Source organism: Hemiscyllium ocellatum, chromosome 1 (genome assembly GCF_020745735.1).
Source record: "Hemiscyllium ocellatum isolate sHemOce1 chromosome 1, sHemOce1.pat.X.cur, whole genome shotgun sequence".
In the NCBI taxonomy this organism is placed as follows: domain Eukaryota; kingdom Metazoa; phylum Chordata; class Chondrichthyes; order Orectolobiformes; family Hemiscylliidae; genus Hemiscyllium; species Hemiscyllium ocellatum.
In genome coordinates, this window is record NC_083401.1 from 39,708,303 (window position 1) to 39,732,074 (window position 23,772).

General features: G+C 40.3%; 1 protein-coding gene across 3 annotated transcripts in view; it reads left to right on the forward strand.

Moving 5' to 3' along the window:
- The first annotated feature begins 446 nt into the window (after positions 1 to 446).
- Positions 447 to 23,772, forward strand: part of ctif (CBP80/20-dependent translation initiation factor) — a 218,924-nt gene continuing 195,598 nt past the window's right edge. For 2 of the 3 annotated variants that reach the window (XM_060848810.1, XM_060848971.1), the window contains exon 1: positions 447 to 570. The gene's annotated coding sequence lies outside the window, so the exon portion shown is untranslated. Of the gene's footprint in view, positions 571 to 691; positions 708 to 23,772 lie in introns of those variants that run through there. The other variant, XM_060848895.1, reaches the window with a different exon arrangement.

Genomic DNA, 23,772 nt, shown 5'->3' on the forward strand with positions numbered 1-23,772 from the left:
AAATGGTAATTGTTGGAGAAGCTCAGCAGGTCTAGCAGCAATTTTTGTTTTTGTGAGAGGTGGACAAGTTTGGTCAGGAAATACCAAAGCTTAGAGCCTGCACCACACTGACACACTGACACGTGATATTGGTTATTGTTCCTTTAAATCCAAGAAGTGAAAGATTTATTAAATTAGATCGAGCGAGGTGACATTTAAAACATTCCCAAAATTGGTAATTAAACCTGTCAGGCATTGATTCATTAGACAACGCTAATTTGTCGATGTTAAGTTGTAACACGCTGGAACAGCTGCAGTGGAAAGAAGGCTATACAGTACCTGTATTCATGTTAGAAATGAACTACACATCCCAGAATACCAGTGTGCAGCAATGTTCACATCCAGAGGGAGGGTGCCGGGGCCGCGTCACATTCCCGCATCATTGCGTGTACTTTGTGGCACTGGGATCTTGGACAGAAACCCTTGAGTCTGGGCTTCAGGAGAGTGATCCACTCCCAGGAAGGGGTAGTGGTGGGGGTAAACAGTGTTAAGACTGAGGAGACAAGAGCCGCCCCAGAGAATTTTTCAAAGGTCAGACAATGCTTTCTCGAACCATGAGCTGGAGTTTGCTGTTTCTGCGGATATTGAGTGTTACATTGTGTCTGTGAGAATGGCAAATGCTGTACTTTCGATTGTGTTGCCATGAGAGGATTGAAAACGCTACAAAAGTAAGATTGCGGATGTTTCATTGCGAAATGTTGTTGGAGAGGGAGTCACACTCATTTCGCTACCGGCTTGTGCCATTATTGGGGGAGTTGAGACGCGTGATCCGTGTCAACTCCGAATACGTTATGAATTGTTACAGGATGAATGGGCTGCTGGCTGCTGAAACGCAGCAACCAGGATTGTCTAGATTGCGTATTGCAGTGATTTTTTTTAAGGGATAAAGCACACCTTGCAGTATTCTCCAAATAACAGCAAACTGACTTATTCATTTATTTTCTGAAATCAAAGTGGGATTTGTGCGACTATTGAAGGGTCTGTGGGATCTAATGACAAAGGGGATCGATCTCCTTATTTCATTATATAGGTGCAGTAGGCAGCGACATATTTAGCTACGCATTACATCTCCAGCCGATTTCTGAACAGAAATATTGGCGATGGGGGAAGAGGCTATTTCAAACTGTATAATTTCCTCCTTTCAGAAGCGATACATTGTTGATTAATTGTCAACGTGTTGTATAACATTTAAAAATAGTGGTGAGGAAAGTTTATATTAATATGCATGCCGTGAGTGTATTTATATCCTCCTGTGGTAATTCCTATTTAACACGACTGATCCGCAATGACAAACTGTCCTTAAAAGGATCTGGGCGCGGCTGCTTGTCTGAGACCTTTTTTTTCCCCCAGCAGCACCTCGTCTATTGACGGGCGGAATGAGAGAACCCTGTGCTTTTTCAGTGCTGTGTCTCTAGGCTGGATGGTCCGGCCTACCTTCCTGAGCTGAGAGCTTCCAGTGCAGACTGTCTGAAGGAGAGAGGGGGGTGAGGCTGCCTCTCAGACCTTGACCAGCTGCTGCCACGTGACAGGCAGACAATTCCTCCAAACCAGGCATTTCCTGCAACAGTCCAGATGAGGTCAGCTTCACCAAAACCAGTTTGAGATTGAGCAGTGTGTGGTATTCTTTACAGACCCGCCTGCAACCCAATGTAATCAATCCCACTCCAGTTTACCCCTGAAATCTGGGATGTGCTCCCAGAGCTGTTTTGAGGCATTTCCAATGTCCTACTTAATTGCACGACAGACCTCGGCCAAAAAATGGTTATTTGAGCACGGATGGGGTTTCGAGATTGAGGCTGAGCCCATACAGACCATACAAACGGGATAAAATTAGGAACAGGGTTGCTGCCCGATTTCTCGAGTCTGCAGTTCAAAAACAATGTCTTATGTCCCTCATCATGTTAGCCAACTGAGCACAAAATGGGATTCAATTTACTACTTTAACTATTTTTATTCCTGGTGTGTTTAACATTGCACCTATTGATGGTTATTTTATTTGGATTGGGGGCACCAGAAAGACAAATTTTAAAAACTTAATCCTGTGATACCAATATCTTGCAGTTGATTTTTTTTTCATGAAGCAGCAACAATATTGCACATGTATGTTATACATGATTTGGAGGTGCTGGTGTTGGACAAGTGTGCACAAACTTAAAAATCATACAGCACCAGGTTATAGTTCAAATAAACCTGTAACCTGATTTTTAACTATGTATGTTATACTTCAACTTATTTTAAAATATATGTTGTTCTAAGTTCTAATGAAAACAATATATAATCCAATTTGAACATTCTGTTTTTTCATTACTGATATGGCTTGATACTTTGTAAAAACTGAAAGTACTATGGAAGTTGTTAATCAGAACAAAAGCTCAGCAGGTCTGGCAGCATCTGCAGAAGGAAAGCAGAGTTAACGTTTCAGTTCCGGTGACCCTACATCAGTTCTGAGATACTGCCAGCTCTGAACTTTTCCATCAATTTCTGTTTTTGTTTATGGCTTGAGATTTTACTTGGTTAGAAGTGCAGTTCTTGAAATTTTGCATTTTTTTCTTCTCTTTTGGAAAAGGTTAAAACATTCCTTGTTTTCAAGAATGACAGCTGTACTCCAATATGTCTTTTATTTGTCCGATTACTGATATAATCAGGCCTGTATTTGATCCTAGCCTGATCTCTCCAGGTGTACACTATAGTGTTGGGATGTGAGAAACCTAATAGACATTTGTTATTTAACCCAAAAGCTGAGTCCAGTCAGGTATTTGTGGGCTGTGACTTTTAACATTCTTTCATTGTACCTAGTTTTAGGAAACATCAAATTTGACAACACTCACAAAGACCACAATAGAAGACATTTTGCTATGCTTGGGTTTGGTGTGACAAGTGAAGATGATAATGACGCAAAGACCATGTGATTACAATGTTATCCAAGTAACTATCAGCTAACTTTGGTGAAGACTAACCCAGAATCTTGATCTGTGATAATTGGAAGGGGGGGAGGGGTGGAGGAAACCGAGAACTGTGGATGTTGGAAATCAGAAACAAAGTTTAAAAATCACACAACAACAGGTTATAGTCCAATAGGTTTAATTGGAAGCACACTAGCTTTCGGAGCGATGCTCCTTCATCAGGTGACTATCACCTGATTTTTGTACACCTCAGTCCAACACCGGCATCTCCAAATCAAATCAGAAACAGGCTTCTTAAGCCTGAAAATATAAGGGTGTTGGGAGGCGAAGTGGAGTCTCTTGTGGAAGAAAACTTCCAAGAGAGACTACTTGCAAGGTTAATTGGAGAATCGTATGATATTGCTGTAGCTAGAGTGAGTAACAATCAAAATACAACTGAAAGGACTAATGGGATGCCTCAGCTCTGGGAACCTTCAGATGATGAGCTTTTGGCTGATTTTGATGAAGATGATCTGCTTTTAGAGTCCAGAATGGATTCTGAAAGTGGGTATTGTAGTAGAACTGGTACAATGAGCTGCATTTCCAATTGCACACAGCCTTTAAGCAGCAGATGGCAAAGTATGAAGTCCCAGATTCCAGGAATGTCCAGATAATGTCAAAGAGAAAATAGAGAATTATTAGATTGTAATGATGAAGACTTTAATGAGTTTCCCTTGGATGAATTTGATGATTTGTTTGTGCAGGGTGAACTGAATGCAGAAACTGAACCTGATAGAGCAATGAGCCAGTCCCCAACATCTCTCAAATCCTTAGTAGAAGAGCCACAGAGAATTAACATAAAGCATGTTGCAGAAGCAGCAGATAACAGACCTGGTCCATGCCAAGAGCAAAATGTAAAAGCTGCTGATAATACTTCTGGATCTCAATTACAAAGCCAAGCTAAACATCTTAAAAGTGGTATACATACTGAAAATGCAGGGCCAGGTTCTATGCTAAGTGATCATAATTCCACGAAAAAGACAGGCATTCCTTCTGTAGATGGAAGAAATAATACAAGTGTTCTCGCTATGGAACTGAGAAAGAAGCAGCTTAACTCATTAACACTGTGTGAGTCCTTTGACAGAAGGCCAAAGAACGATTCAGTACTTGGCAATCTGTGCATCTCGTCTGAAGTAATTTCAGGTTCCTTTGGCAGTGGAGACAAATTTCATAATGATGGTGCAGAAATAAGCAATGTGAAGGAAAGAAAGTTCAACAATCAGTTTTTGAATTCTCCACCGTTTACATATCCAAACATACTGTAGGATAAGAAACCTAATATAATACCTGTGGTACAAATCAAAGGGTTCATTGTTACCTTACTGGACAAACTCACATGTAATGGTGGACTGTGAAATATTAAAGCTAGAGCTAGAATATCAGACAGTACTGCCTATATGGATGTAGAACTTGGTGATGACATTTTGAGAAGCTTGATTGGGTTCTCAGTAACAGAAATGAGAAACTCCATAAAATGCCCTAATCGACAGCAAAGGGTAACCGCGGAAATACAAAAATGCCAGCAGGATTTGGTGGTCCTTTGTTGTCTAATGACTATTGAATTTAACCCAACCTTAACTACTAGAGTTTTGGCTTTCCATGAAGTAACTCTAGAAGACCTGCAGTATTTAGAATGCCTGAACATTCGGGGGAAAAAACCCTGTAATTAAATAATTAAACAACTGGAGTTTGAGATTTGTTTTTCTGTATGCTGTTGCATTACAGGTTTCGGGGATAATTTTAACCATATTAAGATATATGCTTATGTTTAACTTATAAAATTTGGCTTCTGAAAAATAAACAGTTCTTAAAAAGGAAAAAAGGTGGGCGGCATGGTGGCACAGTGGTTAGCACTGCTGCCTCACAGCATCAGAGACCCGAGTTCATTTCCTGCCTCAGGCGACTCTGTGTGGAGTTTGCACATTCTCTCCGTGCCTGCGTGGATTTCCTCCGGGTGCTCCGGTTTCCTCCCACAATCCAAAAATATGCAGGTTAGGTGAATTGGCCATGCTAAATCGCTTATAGTGTTAGGTGAAGGGGTTAATGTAGGGGAATGGGTCTGGGTGGGTTGCGAGTCGGTGTAGACTTGTTGGGCCGAAGGGTGTGTTTCCATACTGTAAGTAATCTAATCTAAAAAAACAGATTGCTGAGTTTACCCAGTAACCATTCTTCAGGAATGGCTCTGTGCATTTTACTGTATTATTAAGCATATTTATCATTTCTGAATTTTATTACATCAGTGTAGTTGGGTGGAACTTTTATACTCCATCCACTTAACAATGGAAGATAATTAAATTATATTGTTGGCCTAGGCCTCAAATACAACTCCGTCATTGATAGACTTTTCTGTATTGGATGCAGAATTTTTTAAAATCAAACTGGTGAGAGTAGTCTCATTTATCACCCTACCTTAATGAAATGGTCCTTTTATTTTTGTATTAAATAACTAGTTATGCACAACTCAAAAAAAACAGCAGTTTTAAAAGGCAGAAGAACAAAGGAAGCACATGGTGAGGTCATTGCAGGAGAGAAAGATGGGAAGAAACTGACACTGCCTTTGCCGTTTGAATTCATGTATCACTGAACATCGGAGTGCATCTGGTAAAGTCACAAAGGGTGGTATGTGTATGGAATGAGCTGCCAGAGGAAGTGGTGGAGGCTGGTACAATTGCAGCATTTAAGAGGCATTTGGATGGGTATATGAATAGGAAGGGTTTGGAGGGATATGTGCTGGGTGCTGGCAGATGGAACTAGATTGGGTTGGGATATCTGGTCGGCATGGACGGGTTGGACCGAAGGGTCTGTTTCCATGCTGTACATCTCTATGACTCTATGAACTCCATTCATTTCATGTGGTACTGGGAAATGATCTCTTTAATCAATGGTTGAACAATAAGTTTGACCTTGTCAGCAAAGTAAGAGGATCACTAGACTAAGGGCATTTAACAATACCAGTTTTTATTGTCATTAATTGTGTGATCTCCAATTCTAATTAAAAGAACTGTAATCGTTATACAAAAGAACTTTCATTCAGAGTGTGTAGAAAAGAGGAATGCCTCTCATGCAGCTAAAAATTAACAGAAAGATGTGAAATATACTTTCACATGAGGTTAAAGTATATTGATTGTATAAGTGAGGAATGCAATTGGAGGGTCATGCAATTGGCGGTACTATTTTTATTCTGCACCTATAACCTGATGAATAACTCTTAAACACTGATTTTTCGTTTGAAAATCTCTTTGCATTTTTGTCTGTTTTGTTTACAGGACATAATTACCAGCACTCCTGAAGTGTTTGCAGCATTTTTTTCATCCACAAGTTTTATAATAATCATGTTAGTTGCCAGTCCTAGCTACAAAACTGACCATACTCCAGATTGAATTATTCTCCAATGCAGCGTTGTTCTTGTCGCACTTGCTTGCGGGTTTTTGAGGGGGCTGTGTTTTCCTTTAAAAACTTTTGGATTATATATTTTTGAAATCTCAAAACTGATCACTTTATATTAACAGCCAGCAAATGAGTTTCTAAGTTTTAATGTAATTTTGTTTAAAATTGATTTATGAGTAGTGGTGGATTCATCACACTGATTTAAAATGCTTGTTTTTGCGAAAAGTCATTTTCCAGCTATTACTCCATTATGAATCAACTTGCTGCAAGGTATTAATTAAATGTATCAAAGACCTTAATGCAGAAGAATTTGTAAAATATGTCAAATTATTCAGGACCATGGCGAATTTTTACATTTGGAAATGAGTTTGAATATTGAAAAATAAACACTTCTCAACTGCGGGTTGGACAGAAAGGTCTGTTTCTATGCTGTACATTTCTATGACTCTATAACTTTAAGTGCGATTTGCTGAAAACAGTGAAGTGGCTGTTTCTAGATGCCTGTTTCTGTCAGGATAGGTTGTAGCCTATCTAGTTTTATGTGGTCAGGTTCCCAACTGAAATGATGGAATTGCTCCATTAGTTTATAATGTAGGCTGTTTCAATTGATTCAGAATATTCAGAACATGGTCTTCAACAAGTTTCCATTAATGTTTAGTTCTAGAAAATGAGTTGAGCATAGACCACGTCTCACCAGTTAAATTTAGAGCTGGGTGAAAGTCCCGAAACTTTCTTCCTCACACTATGCTTGTCCCTACCCCAAAATGGTCTACTGTGTTTCAAGAAGGCAGCTTATAACCATCTTTGCAGGGGCAACTAGAAATGGGTTCTCTCTAGATGCTATCATTCCAGGGCAAGTACATTTGTCCTTAGACCAAAACTGCACACAGTACGCCAGGTGTGTGGCCTCACCAATGCCCTAAATAATTGAAATAAGACACTTTCATTCTTGTCGTCAAATCCCTTTGTAACAAAATTAATACCAATTTATGAGAGAAGTCTTCCTTTTCAATTGTGTCAAAGTATTTTGATTGTCAACCTGAATTACAGGCACAGGTAATTTAATAGATTTTACTCTCCGTGCAGCTCCTGAATATCTCACAATCTCATGCTAACACTCCAAATTTCTTAATTTGAGACAATAGTGCTGTTAGAGGAGCCAGTCTGGGATTCAATAGCAAACTGACAGTTCATGCATGCAGACGATATCATCATTAGTTTATCAGTTCTGTCTGTAAATGTATGTGTCCTTTAGTAGAAAGGAGATGTACTTGGGGGTATTAGAAAGTGCAATAGGTACCTGTAGTGATAAGTGATAAGTTATGGTAGGCATTCAAGTGGTATTTAAGTATTGTAAAAGTTTTCATTTAGCAGATTAATACTTGAGCATTTTCGTAAGCAGATGAGGAAGGGAAGTTAATTTACTTTCCCAGTGACGTGGAAGTGCTGGGGTGGACAAAGTTAAAAACCACACAACACCAGGTTATATTCCAACAGGTTTATTTGGAAGTACTAGTTTTTGGAGCGCTGCTCCTTCGTCAGTGGTAGCAGTGGAGCAGGATCATAGGACACAGAATTTATAACAAAAGACCGCAGTGTAATGCAACTGAAACAATATTGTTATAGTCATAGAGGGCAACTGCATAGAAAAAGACTGTTGGCCCATCAAGTCTGCGCTGCGATTCTATCTAAACTGTAACTTAACTCTATGCCCCTGTCATTGATCCTTCCACCAAGAGGAAAGCTACCCTCCTGTCTACCATGTCGATGACACTCAATGCTACACATCTCAATCATGTTCCCATATTTAAAAAAAAACTGCTCAAGACAAGACCTCATGCTGTTTTCGGTGGGGTTGGAAAGAGGGAGAGGTTAACATTGTTTCACATTAATTAGTTAACTGTATATCAGTGTTGGGATAAATGGATAATAAGTTATTCAGTGGGAAGATGGTGGCATTATGCTAATATAATCTTAGATTTGGGCAAAGGTATAGAATTCCGAAGATCCCCAATTGAGAAATTTCTCCTCATTTTAGTCCTAAATGGGCAACTCTTTACCCTGAGGACTGTGACTCTTATTGCTATAATATAAGGGAAACATTTATCCTATCAAGTCCCTTAAGAATTTTGTAAGTAATTAGAATGCTTCACATCCCTCTCACCTTTAATTTTTCCTCATGGGATGATCTTGTCCAAGGAAGCAGTTTAAGGAACTTTATTTACACTTCCTCCTTTAGGTAAGGAAATGAAAAGCACTCCAGCAGTACTTTTACAATGCCTATGCAGTAAAATTTCTTGTACTCCAAATCTTTTCAATAAAGGTGAACATACAGTTTGCTAATCTAATTGCTTGCTGTACCAGTATATTAACTTTCAATACTGAAATCATGTACCCGGTTTTGTTGCTGGAAATAGCTAAGGAACTGGTGTTGATTGTTGCAGTACACCATTGGAATATACTGCCAACAAAAAATAGCTCCCTCATTCCTACTGCGTTCTGCCTGTTAGCCAACTTCCAATCAATGCTAATGCATAAGTGCAGCTCTAATTTTATATAACCTTCTGTATAGTATCTCATCAATTGTTTTTGAAAATCTAAATACACTATATTCAATGCCTCCCCTTCTATCCTATCAAATACAACATGAAAAACTCATAAGATTATTTGAATTTCATTTCCCCATCATAAATTTGTTTTCTCTGCTAAAAGATATGATTTTCTGGGACCGTTACTAATTCCCCAATAAATCCTGCACTTAATCTACTACTCTGCTGATGCCATGCAAACTGATTTATAATCCCTTGTTTCCTCATGCATCTTTCTTGAACAACAGGGATAAGTTTGAAACGTTCCACTTTGAAGGGATCATTTTAAAATAAAGGGAATTCTGGAAGATCAAAACCAATGTATCCACTAATTATATAGGCTACATCTCAAGAAATAATAAAGGAAAAATTGTTGGTCCCTAATGCTCCAATTTATATGACTCAGATGACAATATAGATATTACTAACTCTGAAGTTATGTGTTTTAATTTGGATCTTCAAACTCTGAGCAGGACCTCATTCTAGTTCCACTTGTGTTGGGTCCTACATGGCCTGCAAAAACTTATTAGATTACTTACAGTGTGGAAGCAGGCCCTTCAGCCCAACAAGTCCACACTGACCCGCCGAAGCGCACCCAACCAGACCCATTCCCCTACATTTACCCCTGCACCTAACACTCCTGGCAATTTAGCATGGCCAATTCACCTAACCTGCACATTTTTGGACTGTGGGAGGAAACCGGAGCACCCAGAAGAAACCCACGCACACACGGGGAGAATGTGCAAACTCCACACAGTCAGTCGCCCAGGTGGGAATTGAACCTGGGTCTCTGACGCTGTGAGGCAGCAGTGCTAACCTTCAACAGTGCTAACCACTGAGCCACCGTGCCACACACAACTTGATCCTTCTCCTCCTTCAGAACTGGACCCTGTCAGAAGAAGGATCATTAGATTTGTTGACTGCTTTCTCTCCACAGATACTGCTAGACCTGCTGAGTTTCTCCAGCAATTATTTATTGAGTTTTTGTTTCAGATTTCCAGTATTCGCGGTTCTTTGCTTTATTTGAGATGCGTTTAAGTCAGACGAAGGGTAACATTGTTATTGTCACCAGTCCTTCACAACAAGGATGACATCTGTTGAGCTTCATTGCTTATGTGCCCCATGTGATTTAGCAGGCCAATTCTGCAGCCATGCGTTTTGGGTGTAGATTATGAGAGTAGCTGTAAGGAAGGGAGGTGCATGAGCCAGGGTTCTGCTCTCTCCTTTGGTTTTTGTTGCTTTTCTGTAGTAGAGGTTTGTAGTCAGTTACCACTTGTTGCATGATATTCCACCATGTGGTGCTGGTTGTGGAAAGTTCGGTCATGCACTGAATCAGTTTGACTCATTTTCCACGTGACCATTTTCTCTATCCTCTATTAGATCAAGTACCATTCGTAAATTGGCGGACAGGACAGATCTCACAATTATTGGAAGTCATGATTGCTGCTGCAGAGAGCGATAGCTCCCTGACTGTACTATCTCCTACCATTACCACATCACTCACTCCCCCTGCTTGAAAGGCCTCCTGTTCCAGTGCTGTGACCAGTTTGCAGATGCAGCAAGAAATGTGTACCAACATCCCTCCAGCACAGCACCTGATCCATTCGCCATCTTGTTCATAGCCACAAAATCCTGTCTCTTACCAATACTATGCCTGAACCATACTTAACCCAAACGGTGTGATTTGCCTCCTTTGATGTCATTTAATTTTCTTTTTCTCCTGTAGTATTCACTGAACCTCAGCTTTTTCAGTCCCTTTATTCCCTTTTTAAAGGGTAACCCATGATTTAAAATTGAACTAAAGGATCTTCTTGGTCTATTTGGCTTAATTTTTTGACTATCTATTGCATAAGACTATGATGTGCAAACGTTTGAAATGAATGACCTCCCTGGTGATAGTGATCACACTGCATGATGCATGTAACGTCAACAAGGATCTTTCATCTGGTGGTAGAAGAGTACAACTGTGCTCCTGCTTCTGAAATTCAGGCAAATGGGAGGGAAAAGAAGAAAGTGAACGTATTTCAAATTTGAGTTTTCTTGTCTTAATGATGCCTGTTAAGAAAGGCTGTGAATTGCTATCTGCTGGACTGGTTACAGTAGAAATGTGTTGTTGGTTTCACAGTGGCACTGATAACTGTCAGATAGTTTGTCAGCATTCAATGTTTACATCACATATGAAAAATGGCCACTTGGATGAACTGCAAGCAGATTGCCAATTCTCACATATTTGGCAGGAACCTGCTGTGGGAAACTGATTTATGCCTTGCTTTCAGGATGGCATGTATTTTGGCATTTTTTATTACAAGAGGATGTGTGCTATCTGAACAGTTATGCCAATAACAGACCTGTATTCAAACTAAATGATGTTTGAGTATTTTTAAAAGTTTTCACTGTTTGTGACCTGGCTGCTTCCTGCTTTTCTGAGAATCTCTCTCTTCATGCTGCATATCACTTTATTTTGCTTCCTCATTTTTCTTCCTGCTAAGAAAATGTGCTTGCTTCTAGCAAAAGTAAAACCTCAATGCTGTCTCTTGGAGATCACATCTAATAGAATTATACCATTTAAAAACATTACCTGTTCTTAACCTTATGAATCATAACTGTATTTCACAATGAAAACATTATTCACTCCTGTTCACAAAGGGAAAACCTGCTGAAGCATTTCTGAATTCCCTGAACAGCAATGATCTGCAAAATAGTTCGCAAAATGTTAATAACCTGCCATGCCCAGCAGAACTTGTAGGTTCATGCTATGATGAGCAAAATATTTGCTGTATTCTAACCTAATTCTCTTTTCTCTGCATAATAACTATGATAGATACAGCCAGGAGTGTTACCTGCAGTTCAGCCAATATTCTTGTCTGAGTACTTAGATTTTTTTAAAACAAACATTATGAAGGAATACTTGTTTATGGAGTTTTGGCAAATGGCGATAAGCCAAATATTTGCTGCTTGAAGTCACTATTGCAGAATTCTGCAATGTTCATATCTGGTAAATCAATGCAAAAATCAAATTATATAAACTGGGCAGCTCAACAACTTCAATCCCTGATCTGTAGTGACAGTGTAGTTCCTGTGTCAATCATCGAGATCTACAGAACAAAAAAGACCCATTGTGTTTGCACTAGTCTAAAACAACGATTAATTTGAACCATTGTCAATGATTTCTACTTCTGATCACCTTTTGCAAAGCTTGAATTTGTAGACAGATAGGGACAAGAATTTATCGATAATGCTGGTGATCAAATAGCCATCAGCCCTTCCCCATATGCACATGTGCATGAAACATTGCATGTAGCTCCACATGCAGTTGTACCAAAGTAAAATTCAGAACTTTCAACAAAGGAGATGGAAGGCAATTTACTATCTATCAGATGTTAAAACTCTATTTGTAAGAGCTTCTGTGACTTTACAATTTCTTCAATTACCCTACTGGCTGATTTAATGAGTAAAACAATGGGTGAAGTGCTAGTGCTAATGTAAATATAGCCTAGAAATCACCATCAACTATTGATAAATTATGGAGGAACCTCGATTATCCGACAAGATTGCAAGGTCCCGATGCTCGGCTAAACTATATTATCTGGAATTCGATTAACCGAACAAACTATTGCCTACCCGTGTCCTTTGGATAATCGAGGTTTCTGTGTCATCCAATTGAGAAAGGGATTTGGGTGATGATTATAATTCACATTTGCACATGTTGACAGATTATGCAGTTAGATCATTAGTTGATTTGCATATGGAGTACAGTAAATAAAATTAATGCGCATTAGGTTTGGGGGCGAATAGAGTCTAGATTAGAGTGGTGCTGGTAAAGCACAGCAGGGTGCCTCTATTCCTGATGAAGGGCTTTTGCCCAAAACGTTGATTTTCCTGCTCCTCGGATACTGCCTGACCTGCTGTGCTTTTCCAGCACCACTCTAATCTAGACTCTGGTTTCCAGCATTCTGCAGTCATTGTTTTTACCTTGGGGGAGAATATACTAGTAAGGATTGAGATTGATTAACAGACCAAAACAAACAGTGGCAATAAATGGAAGATTCTCAGGATGACAGACTGTTACTAATGATGTGACACACTGATTGGTGTTTAGTCCATAGGAGTTCTAATCTATACCAGTGATTCTCTGCAGTTTTTGTGGCACAATGGTAGTGTCCCTACCTTGGAGTCAGGAAGCCCAGATTTAAGTTCTGCCTCCTTTTTGGAGGTGTGTAATAATAATGCTGAACTAGTTAATTGGCGAATATTAGACTGGATGTGGGGACCAGTTATATGTTTCCAACATTGCTGATGACCTGAAATTGAGTTGGAACACAAGTTGTAAGGAGGATGCAAGATTGCTTCAAGCGACTAAATTAACCTGTGAATCGTAGCAGATTGAATATGATGAGAATAAGTATGGGAGTATTTACTTAGGTAGTAAAAAAATTGAATATTTCTTACGATATAAGAGATCAGGAAGTGTGGGTATCCTTGTTCATCAGTCCCTGAAAGCTAACATTCTAGTGCAGCAAATAATTAGGAATGTTATTCCTAACCGATGTCATCATTGCTCACATCAGATCCCAGAATGAAATCTGGCTTGATGGATCAATTTCTATTTTTAACATGGCAATCTTTCACTGAAAGATAAACCCAGATCTGCAGTCATTTGTTTAACAATGAAACAGAAGTGTACTGTACAAGATAAGTACAAATAAAACAAACCAAACTATCCATGTGTAACAGTTTGAAAGATTTCAAATACACACAACCAAATGAAGTCCCATCTACTTCACAACATGATCACTTCAGAGTCAAACTTCTTTGTCACTGCTTATTTTCATCTGCTTCTTTTCAGTCTGGTCCTGTGAGCTATAAAACCTTTTTCTTTGATTCACATAAACTGAGATCTCAGAATAACCAGTGTAAATTCAAACACTCCTAGTCTGGAATTTTTCAGTAACTGAAATCCTGTATTCCATCAAGTGAACAAACTCCTTTACCCAGCAGAACCTGTTAGATTTCCCACACCGACCATCCAGCTCATTTCACTACATTTTACCCCTGACGAATGCATCCAACACATTGGGCAATTCACCTGACCTGCACATTTTTGGACTGTGGTAGGAAACCAGAGTACCCAGAGGAAACCACTAATCCTATGATCAAGGGCATTTAAAGTAGATGAAGAAGCATTTCTTCAGTGAGGGTGGTGAACGTTTGGAATTCTCCATCCTAGTGAGCAGTGGAAATTCAATCGTTGAGTAAGTTCAAGACAGAAATTAATAGATTGCTGGACTTGAGAGAGAGTTCAAGTGATTATTGAGATCGTGTGGGAACCTAATGTTGAGGTAGATGTTCAGTCACAATCCTTTTTTTTATTATTAGATCTGTTTTTCTAATCAGCCTATTCAGAGACGTTATTACGCACCACAGGTGGGACTTGAACCCAGGCCCCTCTACCTCTCACCACAGGAGCCCCAGCCATAACCTTGTTGAATAAGAAGCAGGCTTAATGGGCTGAATGACCTACTCTTCTAATGATTGATATGCATTGTTAGCACAGCATTCTGTAATCATTCATCTCTTGTCAATTTATTTTAAATCTTTTCCTTCCTTCTCCCCAAACCCCATGTTTCTGTCCTTTCACAAACCCACATCAATGTTATTCCGCTGTCCTCCATTCTCATGTGTTGGTTTTGAGTTGGGTAATTGCTGATCACCAGCAGCCGATGTCATATAATAAGTGTTATGCCCTTTTAAGATTGAAAATGGTGCATCATATTGGTCTCTCTCCCAAAGAGAAAATTGTAGCTTCTATCTCTGATCTGTTTAATTGACCTTAGCTAGGACGTAAGACAATTGGCGTTGGTTTTCCTGGATGACGGTGTGAATCTGCAGTGGGCCCTGCTCTTGATTGTTATCTGGTTGTAAAGTAAGTGTGTATTTCTGTCTTAATTATAAGGTAAATTCACCATAGCCCTACTGAACCATAAGGCTGCTTTCTCATTCAAGAGGCAACTGGTGTTGATTTAACCTGAGAGTCACTATGCCTCTGGTGAGGGCAGAGGTTAAGGAGGAGAGTCCTTCATGGTAACCACAGCTGGTGCAGGAATTCAACCCACACTGTTGGCATTACCCCGCATTGCAAGCCAGCTGTCCAGAACAACTGATATGTTGATTGAGGATAAAACTAAACCCTTCCCCCTTATTTTTAAATAGTCTGCTACGATTCGCTTTCTGGGTGTAAGTGAAAAAGATGAATGTATATGAGATACCAGAGGGCTACCAGCCCTTATGAGATTGTACCTGAGCTGTTCATTTCTGTTAATTTGGTCTGAATATATTATCTATATTGGCAAATAATTTTTAAATAACACTGTTCCATATATTACACTAGGTTTATGACGCATTTCAGGAGGACAGAGAAAGTACTTTAAAAATAATCAACGTCTCCGCATTGCTGATTGGGACTGATCAGAATCGGGTTCTTTACTATAAAACTTGAGTAACTGTGCATTGTTTTTCTGCCCTACCACGAGCATAATTGTTCCTGTTCTGTGACAAAACCCCTGAAGAATGTAACCAGTTTACTTATTTGATAGTAAAACACACATGACAAGGACTGCCCAGTGCTAAAAAATAAAAAGGAGCAGAAAACTTACTCCTGTTTCTTGTTTTTCCCCAGAAGATAGGATCTGTAAGTTGATCCTGAAAGTCATGCATATTTTAGTGATATTTCCTCATTAGGACAGAATTTATTCCTTTTGCCAAGGCTATGAATTCTTTCTGGTGTGTTGTGTTCCCTCAGTGTTTATTTTGCTTCATGATTCTATTTGAGCATCATTGTAAAGCTAACAAACGATGCTAAACATGACATGCAAAATTAGCACACGATTCCCTGAAGATACCCCAGTCAGTAAATACTATAAATAGAGGGCAAATCAGTTTAAGCAACTCTCCTTGCTGAATCTCATGATCATCAATCATTTTGTGAAATCACAGTTGACGTCCATGTTCAAAAATTATTTGGACAAGACCCTTGTTCCTGATCCCTGTCTGGTGAGTGCCACCCTATCTCTGTGCAAGTGTTAACAGTAGGAAGTGCCGTGGTGGACTCATCTGTCATGTGCATCCATGCCCATCATTGGCAAACTGATTGGCACTTACTGTTGCATGCACATACACAGTCAGGTAATGTACTGGAGAACAGTTCAAATTGAAGGATAAAACAAGAAAGAAATGTAATGTGGAGAAAGAAAGATCAAAACTTTTAGTTAAAAAAAATAATTAATGCAGTTCCTTTAAACAGAATAGAATCAGAAAATGGTTACAGAACAGAAGGTAGCGATTTGATCTCTGCCTGTATTCCTGATGAAGGGCTTTTGCCCGAAACATCAATTTTACTGCTCCTCAGATGATGTCTGAACTGCTGTGCTTTTCCAGCACCACTAATCCAGAATCAATTGCATCTATGTCAGCTCTTTGCAAGAGCAATTTCACAAGTTTTACTTTCCTCTCCTTTCCCTGTAGCCACAGACCAATGCTTATCCAATTCTGTTTTCAAAGTCACAGTTGAATTTGTCTCCAACATACTATCAGGTAGTGTATTTCCTCATAGAACTAAAGAAAATATTGCAGAAGTACACCCTTTGAGCATGTTCTGTTGATCATTAGGATTATAACTGATCTAATTACTCCAGAATCACACCTAGCCCAAAAACCTTTCACTTGCCCCTTCCTTACCAAGAATCTATCTACTTCTGCCTTCACCACACTCCAGGACTGGCTTCTACCACCTTTTGAGTTGACCAAAGACTGAAGAAAACTGTCCACTTATCTGTTTTAATGGGGTGATCCCTCGTTAAATGATGACCTCTAGTTCTGGATTCTTTTACAAGAAGAAAGATCTTTTTCACAGACCCTCTGCCAAGAACTCCATAGGATCATGCATTTCAATCAAATCACCTCTTGCTCTACTAAACTCCAGTTTAGGTAAGAACAAGCACTGGAAAAGCACAGCAGTCAGGCGGCATCTGAGGAGCATAAAAATTGACGTTTCGGGCAAAATCCCTTCATCAGGAATAGAGGCAGGGTGCCTGCAGAGTGGAGAGATAAATGAAAGGGGGGTGGGGGTAGGGAGAAAGTAGCATAGAGTACAATAAGTGAATGCGGGTGGAGATGGAGGTAATAGGTCAGAGAGGAGGGTGGGGGAAGGTAGCAAAGAGTACAATGGGTGAATGGGGATGGGGATGAAGGTGATAGGTCAGAGAGGAGGGTGGTGTGGATAGGTGGAAAGGAAGATAGGCAGGTAGGACAGGTCATGAGAGCAGTGCTGAGCTGGAAGGCTGGTGCTGGAGTGAGGTGGGGGAAGGGAAAATGAGGAAACTGGTGACATCCGCATTGATGCCCTGGGGTTGAACTGTTCCGAGGCAGAAGATGAGGCGTTCTTCCTCCAGGCGTCCGGTGGTGAGGGAGTGGAGGTGGAGGAGGCCCAGGGCCTGCATGTCCTTGGCAGAGTTGAAATGTTGGGCTACACGGCGATAGGGTTGATTGGTGCAGGTGTCCCAGAGATATTCCCTAAAGCGCTCTGCTAGGAGGCATCCAGTCTCCCCAATGTAGAGGAGACCGCATCGGGAGCAACGGATACAAGAAATGATATTGGTGGATGTGCAGATAAGACTTTGGATGTTGAAGGTTCCTTTGGGGCCTTGGATGGAGATGAGGGAGGTGGTGTGGGCGCAAGCTTTGCAATTTCTGCGGTGGCAGGGGAAGGTGCCAGGATGGGAGGGTGGGTTGTTGGAGGCGCGTGGATCTGACCAGGTATTCACGGAGGGAACAGTCTTTGCGGAAGGCGGAAATGGGTGGGGAGGGAAATATATCCCTGGTGGTGGGGTCCGTTTGGAGGTGATGGAAATGTCGTCGAATGATGTGGTTTATGCGAAAGTTGGTAGGGTGGAAGGTGAGCACCGGGGGGTTCTGTCCTTGTTATGGTTGAAGGGGTGGGGTTTGAGGGCGGAGGTGCGGGATGTGGATGAGATGCGTTGGAGGCCATCTTTAACCATGTGGGAAGGAAACTTCTGTTACACCCTCCCCTTCCTGGACCTCTCCATCTCCATTAATGATGACTGACTTGACACTGACATTTTTTACAAACCCACCAACTTCCACAGCTACCTGGATTATACTTCTTCCCACCCTACCTCGTGCAAAAATGCCATCCCGTATTCCCAATTCCTCAGCCTCCGCCGTATCTGCTCCCAGGAGGACCAGTTCCACTACAGAACACACCAAATGGCCTCCTCCTTTAGAGACCGCAATTTCCCTTCCCACATGGTTAAGGATGCCCTCCAATGCATCCCACCCACATCCCACCCCTCCGATTCTACTGCATTTATATTTGTGCTTAAATTAAACTAATATTATGCACAGTACTCCAGATGTGATTTCACCAATGCCCAGTATAACTGAAGCATAGTGTCCTTACTTTTGTGTTCAATTTCACTTTGCAATAAATAACATAATTAGCTTTCCCAATTAGGCAGGCACATGGATGGGATAGCTATTGAAGGATACAGACCAAACATGGATAAATGGGACAAGTTTAATTATGAAAACTGGGTGACACGGGCAAGTTGGCCAAAGGGCCTGTTTCCATGCTGTCAACCTCACTTACTGTACCTACGTATCAACCTTTTTGCGATTTATGCACCAGGACAGTCAGGTGCCTCTGCACAGGAGATCTACAGTCTCTTGCCATGTAGATAATACACTTTTTATTCTTTCTACCAAAGTGGCCCATTTGTATTTTCTCACATTTACTCGGTCTTAACTTAACTGAGTGGACAATCAATATCGTTTTATAGCCTCCTTTATGTTTTCTTGCTTTCCTATCTCTCTTTGTGTTATCAGCGTTTGAGAGTCACTTAAATCTGTCCCCTCTGGTGCTTGACTCATCCATCAATAGTAGCAGTTTCTCTTCATTTACCCCTCCTAATGTTTGAACACTTATATGAAATCTCCTCTTGACTTTCTCTAAGGAAAACAACTCGAGCAGCATGGTGGCTCAGTGGTTAGCATTGCTGCGTTATAGCACCAGGGATCAGGGTTTGATTCCAGCCTTGGATGACTGTCCGTGTGGAGTTTGAACATTCCCCCTGTGTCTGTGTGGGTTTCCTCTGGGTGCTCCAGTTTCCTCCTACAGTCCAAAGTTGTGTAAGTTAGGTGAATTAGCCATGCTCAATTGACCATCGTGTTCAGGGATAGGTGCATTAGTCAGAGTAATAGGGTAGCAGAATGGGTCTGGTTGTGCTACTCTTTGGAGGGTCAGTGTGGAGTTTTTGGGGAGAAGGACCTGTTTCCACACTGTACTCCAGTTTCTTCAAGCTATCTAGGTAATGAAAGCCTCTAATCTCCAGGATTACTTTTGTAAATGCGTGCAACACCTTTAAAACCTTCACACTGTTCCTAAAGTGTGATGCTCAGAACAGTGCACTTGATCCATGTGAGACAGAACCAGTGATTTACAAATATTCCTTCTAACTTTCTTGTATTTGTACTGTCTGCCTCTCTTTCTAAAGTCCTGTATGCATTTTATACACTTCCTAATCAATCTGTTCAGAAACTTTATGACAAATCTCTGAAGCAGGTGAGATTTGAACCCAGTCCAGCTGGGTCAGAGAAAGGGTCAAATAACTGGAACACAGTACATGGAATTATATTGCCATCTTTGAAAAGTGTTATAACTTAGCCATTGGATTCTGTTTATCTGTTATAAAAGACTGGGTGTAATGTTGAATTATCAGCATCTGCTTCTGTCTTTACCAAATCAGGCTTTAAAAAAAGAATGATTTCAGATCATCCCAATGTGCTTTAAAGTCAGTGAAGTCATTGTAACATATGAATATCAGAAGGAAAATACGACAATGGAGAGCATAATTGGCATTCGCAGAGCATCCAGAAAATCACTTGTATAAGGGAGCAAGGAATTAAGTCATAGATACAAATCCAGATTTGTGTGCTATACTTGGCCTATTTATCCAAATTTGGTGTTGTCCAACCATTCAAGATGGAAGCCAAATCAAAAGATTCAAGAAGCATAACCAGTAAAGTTCATAGAGATGAAGTATTTGTAAAGATCCTAATTTAACAACTGAATATATTTGAAAATGTAGCTTGAAACCCATGTTCCAATTATTTGACCGAGGAATAGATTTTCCGATTGATGGAAGGAATGCAGTGGAATTTCCCAAGAGTCAGTATGAGGACCACTGCTTTTTTGGAGACATGTTAATGACAAAACATGGGTGCACTGGGTGGAATTTTAAAATGTATATATTTTTAAAAAATATGCAATGGGAACTTTAGTTACCTGCATGCTTTGCTTATTCCTGTAACACCCTGACTAACACATTTACAGATGCATGTAGAATAACCTTTTTTTGTTAGAGTGAAGTATATTTGCTAGAAAACCAAAAAGACAATTCACAAGTTAAAGTGCATGAACTGTGACCTTTGGGAGACCTCATTTGGATGTGCAGATTATTTCCAAATTCAAGCCAAGTGTGCTGAACATTTGATCTCATTGGCTGGCGCCTCTTAAACACACCAGTGGCGCGTGCTCTGTATGTTCAACTGAGTTGTGCAATTGCTGTCATTTATGACCCTGGATACTGTGCACAGGCCCCTGCAGAAGTAAGGATCTGAGCATTCAGGTGAACCGTACTTTAAGATTTTGGGGTTTACTTCAATTTTGACTTGAATCTTATAATTATATTGGATTTTGCAAATTCAATCTAAGCATTTCCTAGTCCTGATTACTTACAGTTCCAGATAAATGAATAAATTCTGAAAAAATGAAGTTCAAAAGAAATAATACTGAATTCAAGACGCTGGGCACAGGTCTCTTCTATTCTGCTGACAGAAGTTCTCTTGTCTTCAATCTTTCGTCTTATGCATCAAATTACTAAAAACCCTTTCTTATAAACCCTGACTAGCACTCTACTCACTGGGCATGATCAGAGGCATCCTGACTGCAACTGATTTAGTGCATGAATAATTCACGATCAGTCTTGGATTGGCCAGGTTTGTCTGTGCACATCCCTGATTTGGATTCTTAAACGTGATGGTCATGTTAAAAATAACATCACTTCCTATTATCTCCTCATTTGTTAGGATGACATCAAGTAACAATTAATATGTCTGCTTGGTTGTGCAACCTCCTAGCGATTGGCTGTCATCCCAAATGTCTCAGTTGATACATCTCTATGTTCTCCCAAATCTATGAACTATGTGGCACATTGGTTAGCACTGCTGCCTCACAGCACCAGAGACCCAGGTTCAATTCCCACCTCAGGCAACTGACTGTGTGGAGTTTGCATATTCTCCCCGTGTGTGCGTGGGTTTCTTCCGGGTGCTCCGGTTTCCTCCCACAGTCCCAAGATGTGCAGATTAGATGAATTGGCCATGCTAAATTGCCCGTAGTGTTAGGTGTAGGGGAATGGATCTGGGCGGGTTGCGCTTCGGCGGGTCAGTGTGGATTTGTTGGGCTGAAGGGCCTGTTTCCACACTGTAAGTAATCTAATCTAATCCATTAACGACATGTCACTGGTACCCAATGGCACATTTAGTCAGATGCCTATCTGGAAGACTGAGCTGCAGAAACAGGAAACAGGCCCAAATAGAAACATTCTCATTTCTTTGCGAGCCAGATGATACAGGAGTGGACCAGAAGAAACCTTTGAATCTTCACCAGCCTAGGATTTCCACCCAACAACACCCCGTTCTCCAAATCCAATCCAGAATTGGTCCCATGGGCCTAATGGCTTGATGTAACCCGAAGCTTTGCTTATGGTTGCCAGAAGCCAGCAGGTAAAATTCCTGACCCTTGTACTGATTTGAAATGTTCTGTTCTCATTCTATATCTCTCTTCTGCTTCCTTGCAATGTTTATCCTGCTACTCATTATCAGAAATTAGCCTTTTTCCTATTTGTAATGTAAGGACTTAAATTACAATCAAATGTACTTCTAGAATATGTCCTACCACTACAGTTGGTTAGCTAAGATGGAGGCGTTAAAGTTGCGTTGTTTTAGCTGCAGGCAGTATATACTACTCATGGGGCTTATCAATCTCTTCTCCCGTCCCCAACAGTTTATGGGCAAGCATTTGTTTTAATTGCACGAGGTTACCGACAGGCAGAGTCTCTATGAAAGCAGAGAAGTTCAATGAATCTGTTTAATGTGTGTAATAATCACGATCTTCAAAGGGGAGGGGGACTTTGACCTGTTGGCATTCTGTGTTTGTTTCACATATGTATTTAACCAGAATGGAACATATTATTGGTGTGTGTGTGTGTGTGTGTGTGTGTGTGTGTGTGTGTGTGTGTGTGTGTGTGTGTGTGTGTGTGTGTGTGTGTGTGTGTAACCTTGGCCAGTTATTTAAATGCAAGTTGAATTCCATTTAAGGAAATGACGGCTTGCAGTAAATGTCTGTGTTTAAAAGGGATTGGCGATGCAATCTGATCCTCATCCACCACCACATTAAGCACATACTGAAGTTAACTTAATACTTTTTTGCTGTCTCTACAGTAAGAAACTTTTGATTTGGAGGTGCTGGTGTTGGATTGGGGTGTTCAAAGTTTAAAAAAATCACAACACCAGTGTTGCTCCTTCATCAGGTGGTTGTGGAGTATAAGATCATTGGACACAGAATTTATAGCAAAAGTTTACAGTGTGATGTAACTGAAATTATATATTGAAAGAGACCTGGATTGTTTGTTAAGTTTCTCATCTTTCAGACTGGGCATGTTGGTTTCTGTTCTTTCATATGTAAATTCCAGAACTTTCTTAAAGTTAAATTCTCAAGTGAACTTTAACAATAGATGCCAGGTTGGCCCAGATAATGCATTGAAGGTGTGAGGTGAAACTTTTGCAATCGCCTAAAAAGATGCAGGATGGCAACACCTTAATTAATGACACAAAAAGTCCTTGTGCCTCCATCTTAGCTAACCAACAACTGTAGAGGTAGGTCAAATTCTAGAAGTTTGGGAAGATCTTAACATGGTCAGCAATAAATGATGGTGTATATCCAGATGATATGTTTCTAAAGTGGCAGCCATTGAGGCCTAGAGGCTCCCTGTAGTTAACAGATTTCTATTTTTATTAACTTGCTAACTTTACTGTTCTCAACTGATAGTGGCACTGTTACTGAAAGCACTAAATTACTAACTTTAAAATATTTGCAGGAAGAGACATTATGCTGTCAGATGTGTGGAGAGATTCTGAGGCATATTGGAGATTCTAACATAATTTCAATGCAGTGGTCACACAAACTGACTCGAAGTATTCTCATTCAGAGAGAGTGGCCCACTATGAGATTAGGAAATCAATTGATGTGCAGCAAAGTGATACAGTGTTTAAATCATTGCTAAATTCCAGTCACCACATGATGGTGATTTTTTGGGTTTTATTTGGTCATGGATTTAACCTCACTTTCTTTTGTTAAAACATGGTCACTGTGGGTGGAGTGTTCATGGTCAGGAGTGTGATGGAATACTCTCCACTTGCCTGGATGAGTGCAGCTCAAACAACATTCAAGAACGAGGATGCTGGGTAATCCAAGATGGAGGATGGGAAAAATTTGTGGCTGAAACAGTTGCACCTTTGTTTTTGAGGTATTTTAGATGTTGGAGGTGATTTGCTCACATTCCAGGAGCAGCAGTTAGTGTTTTATAAGCTGTGGAATTGTTTTGGAACTTTGGAGAAAAAAATGTCAAAACAACGGAACTTTTAAAAGGGAGAAGGACCGACAATAGGCAGCACATAGTCAA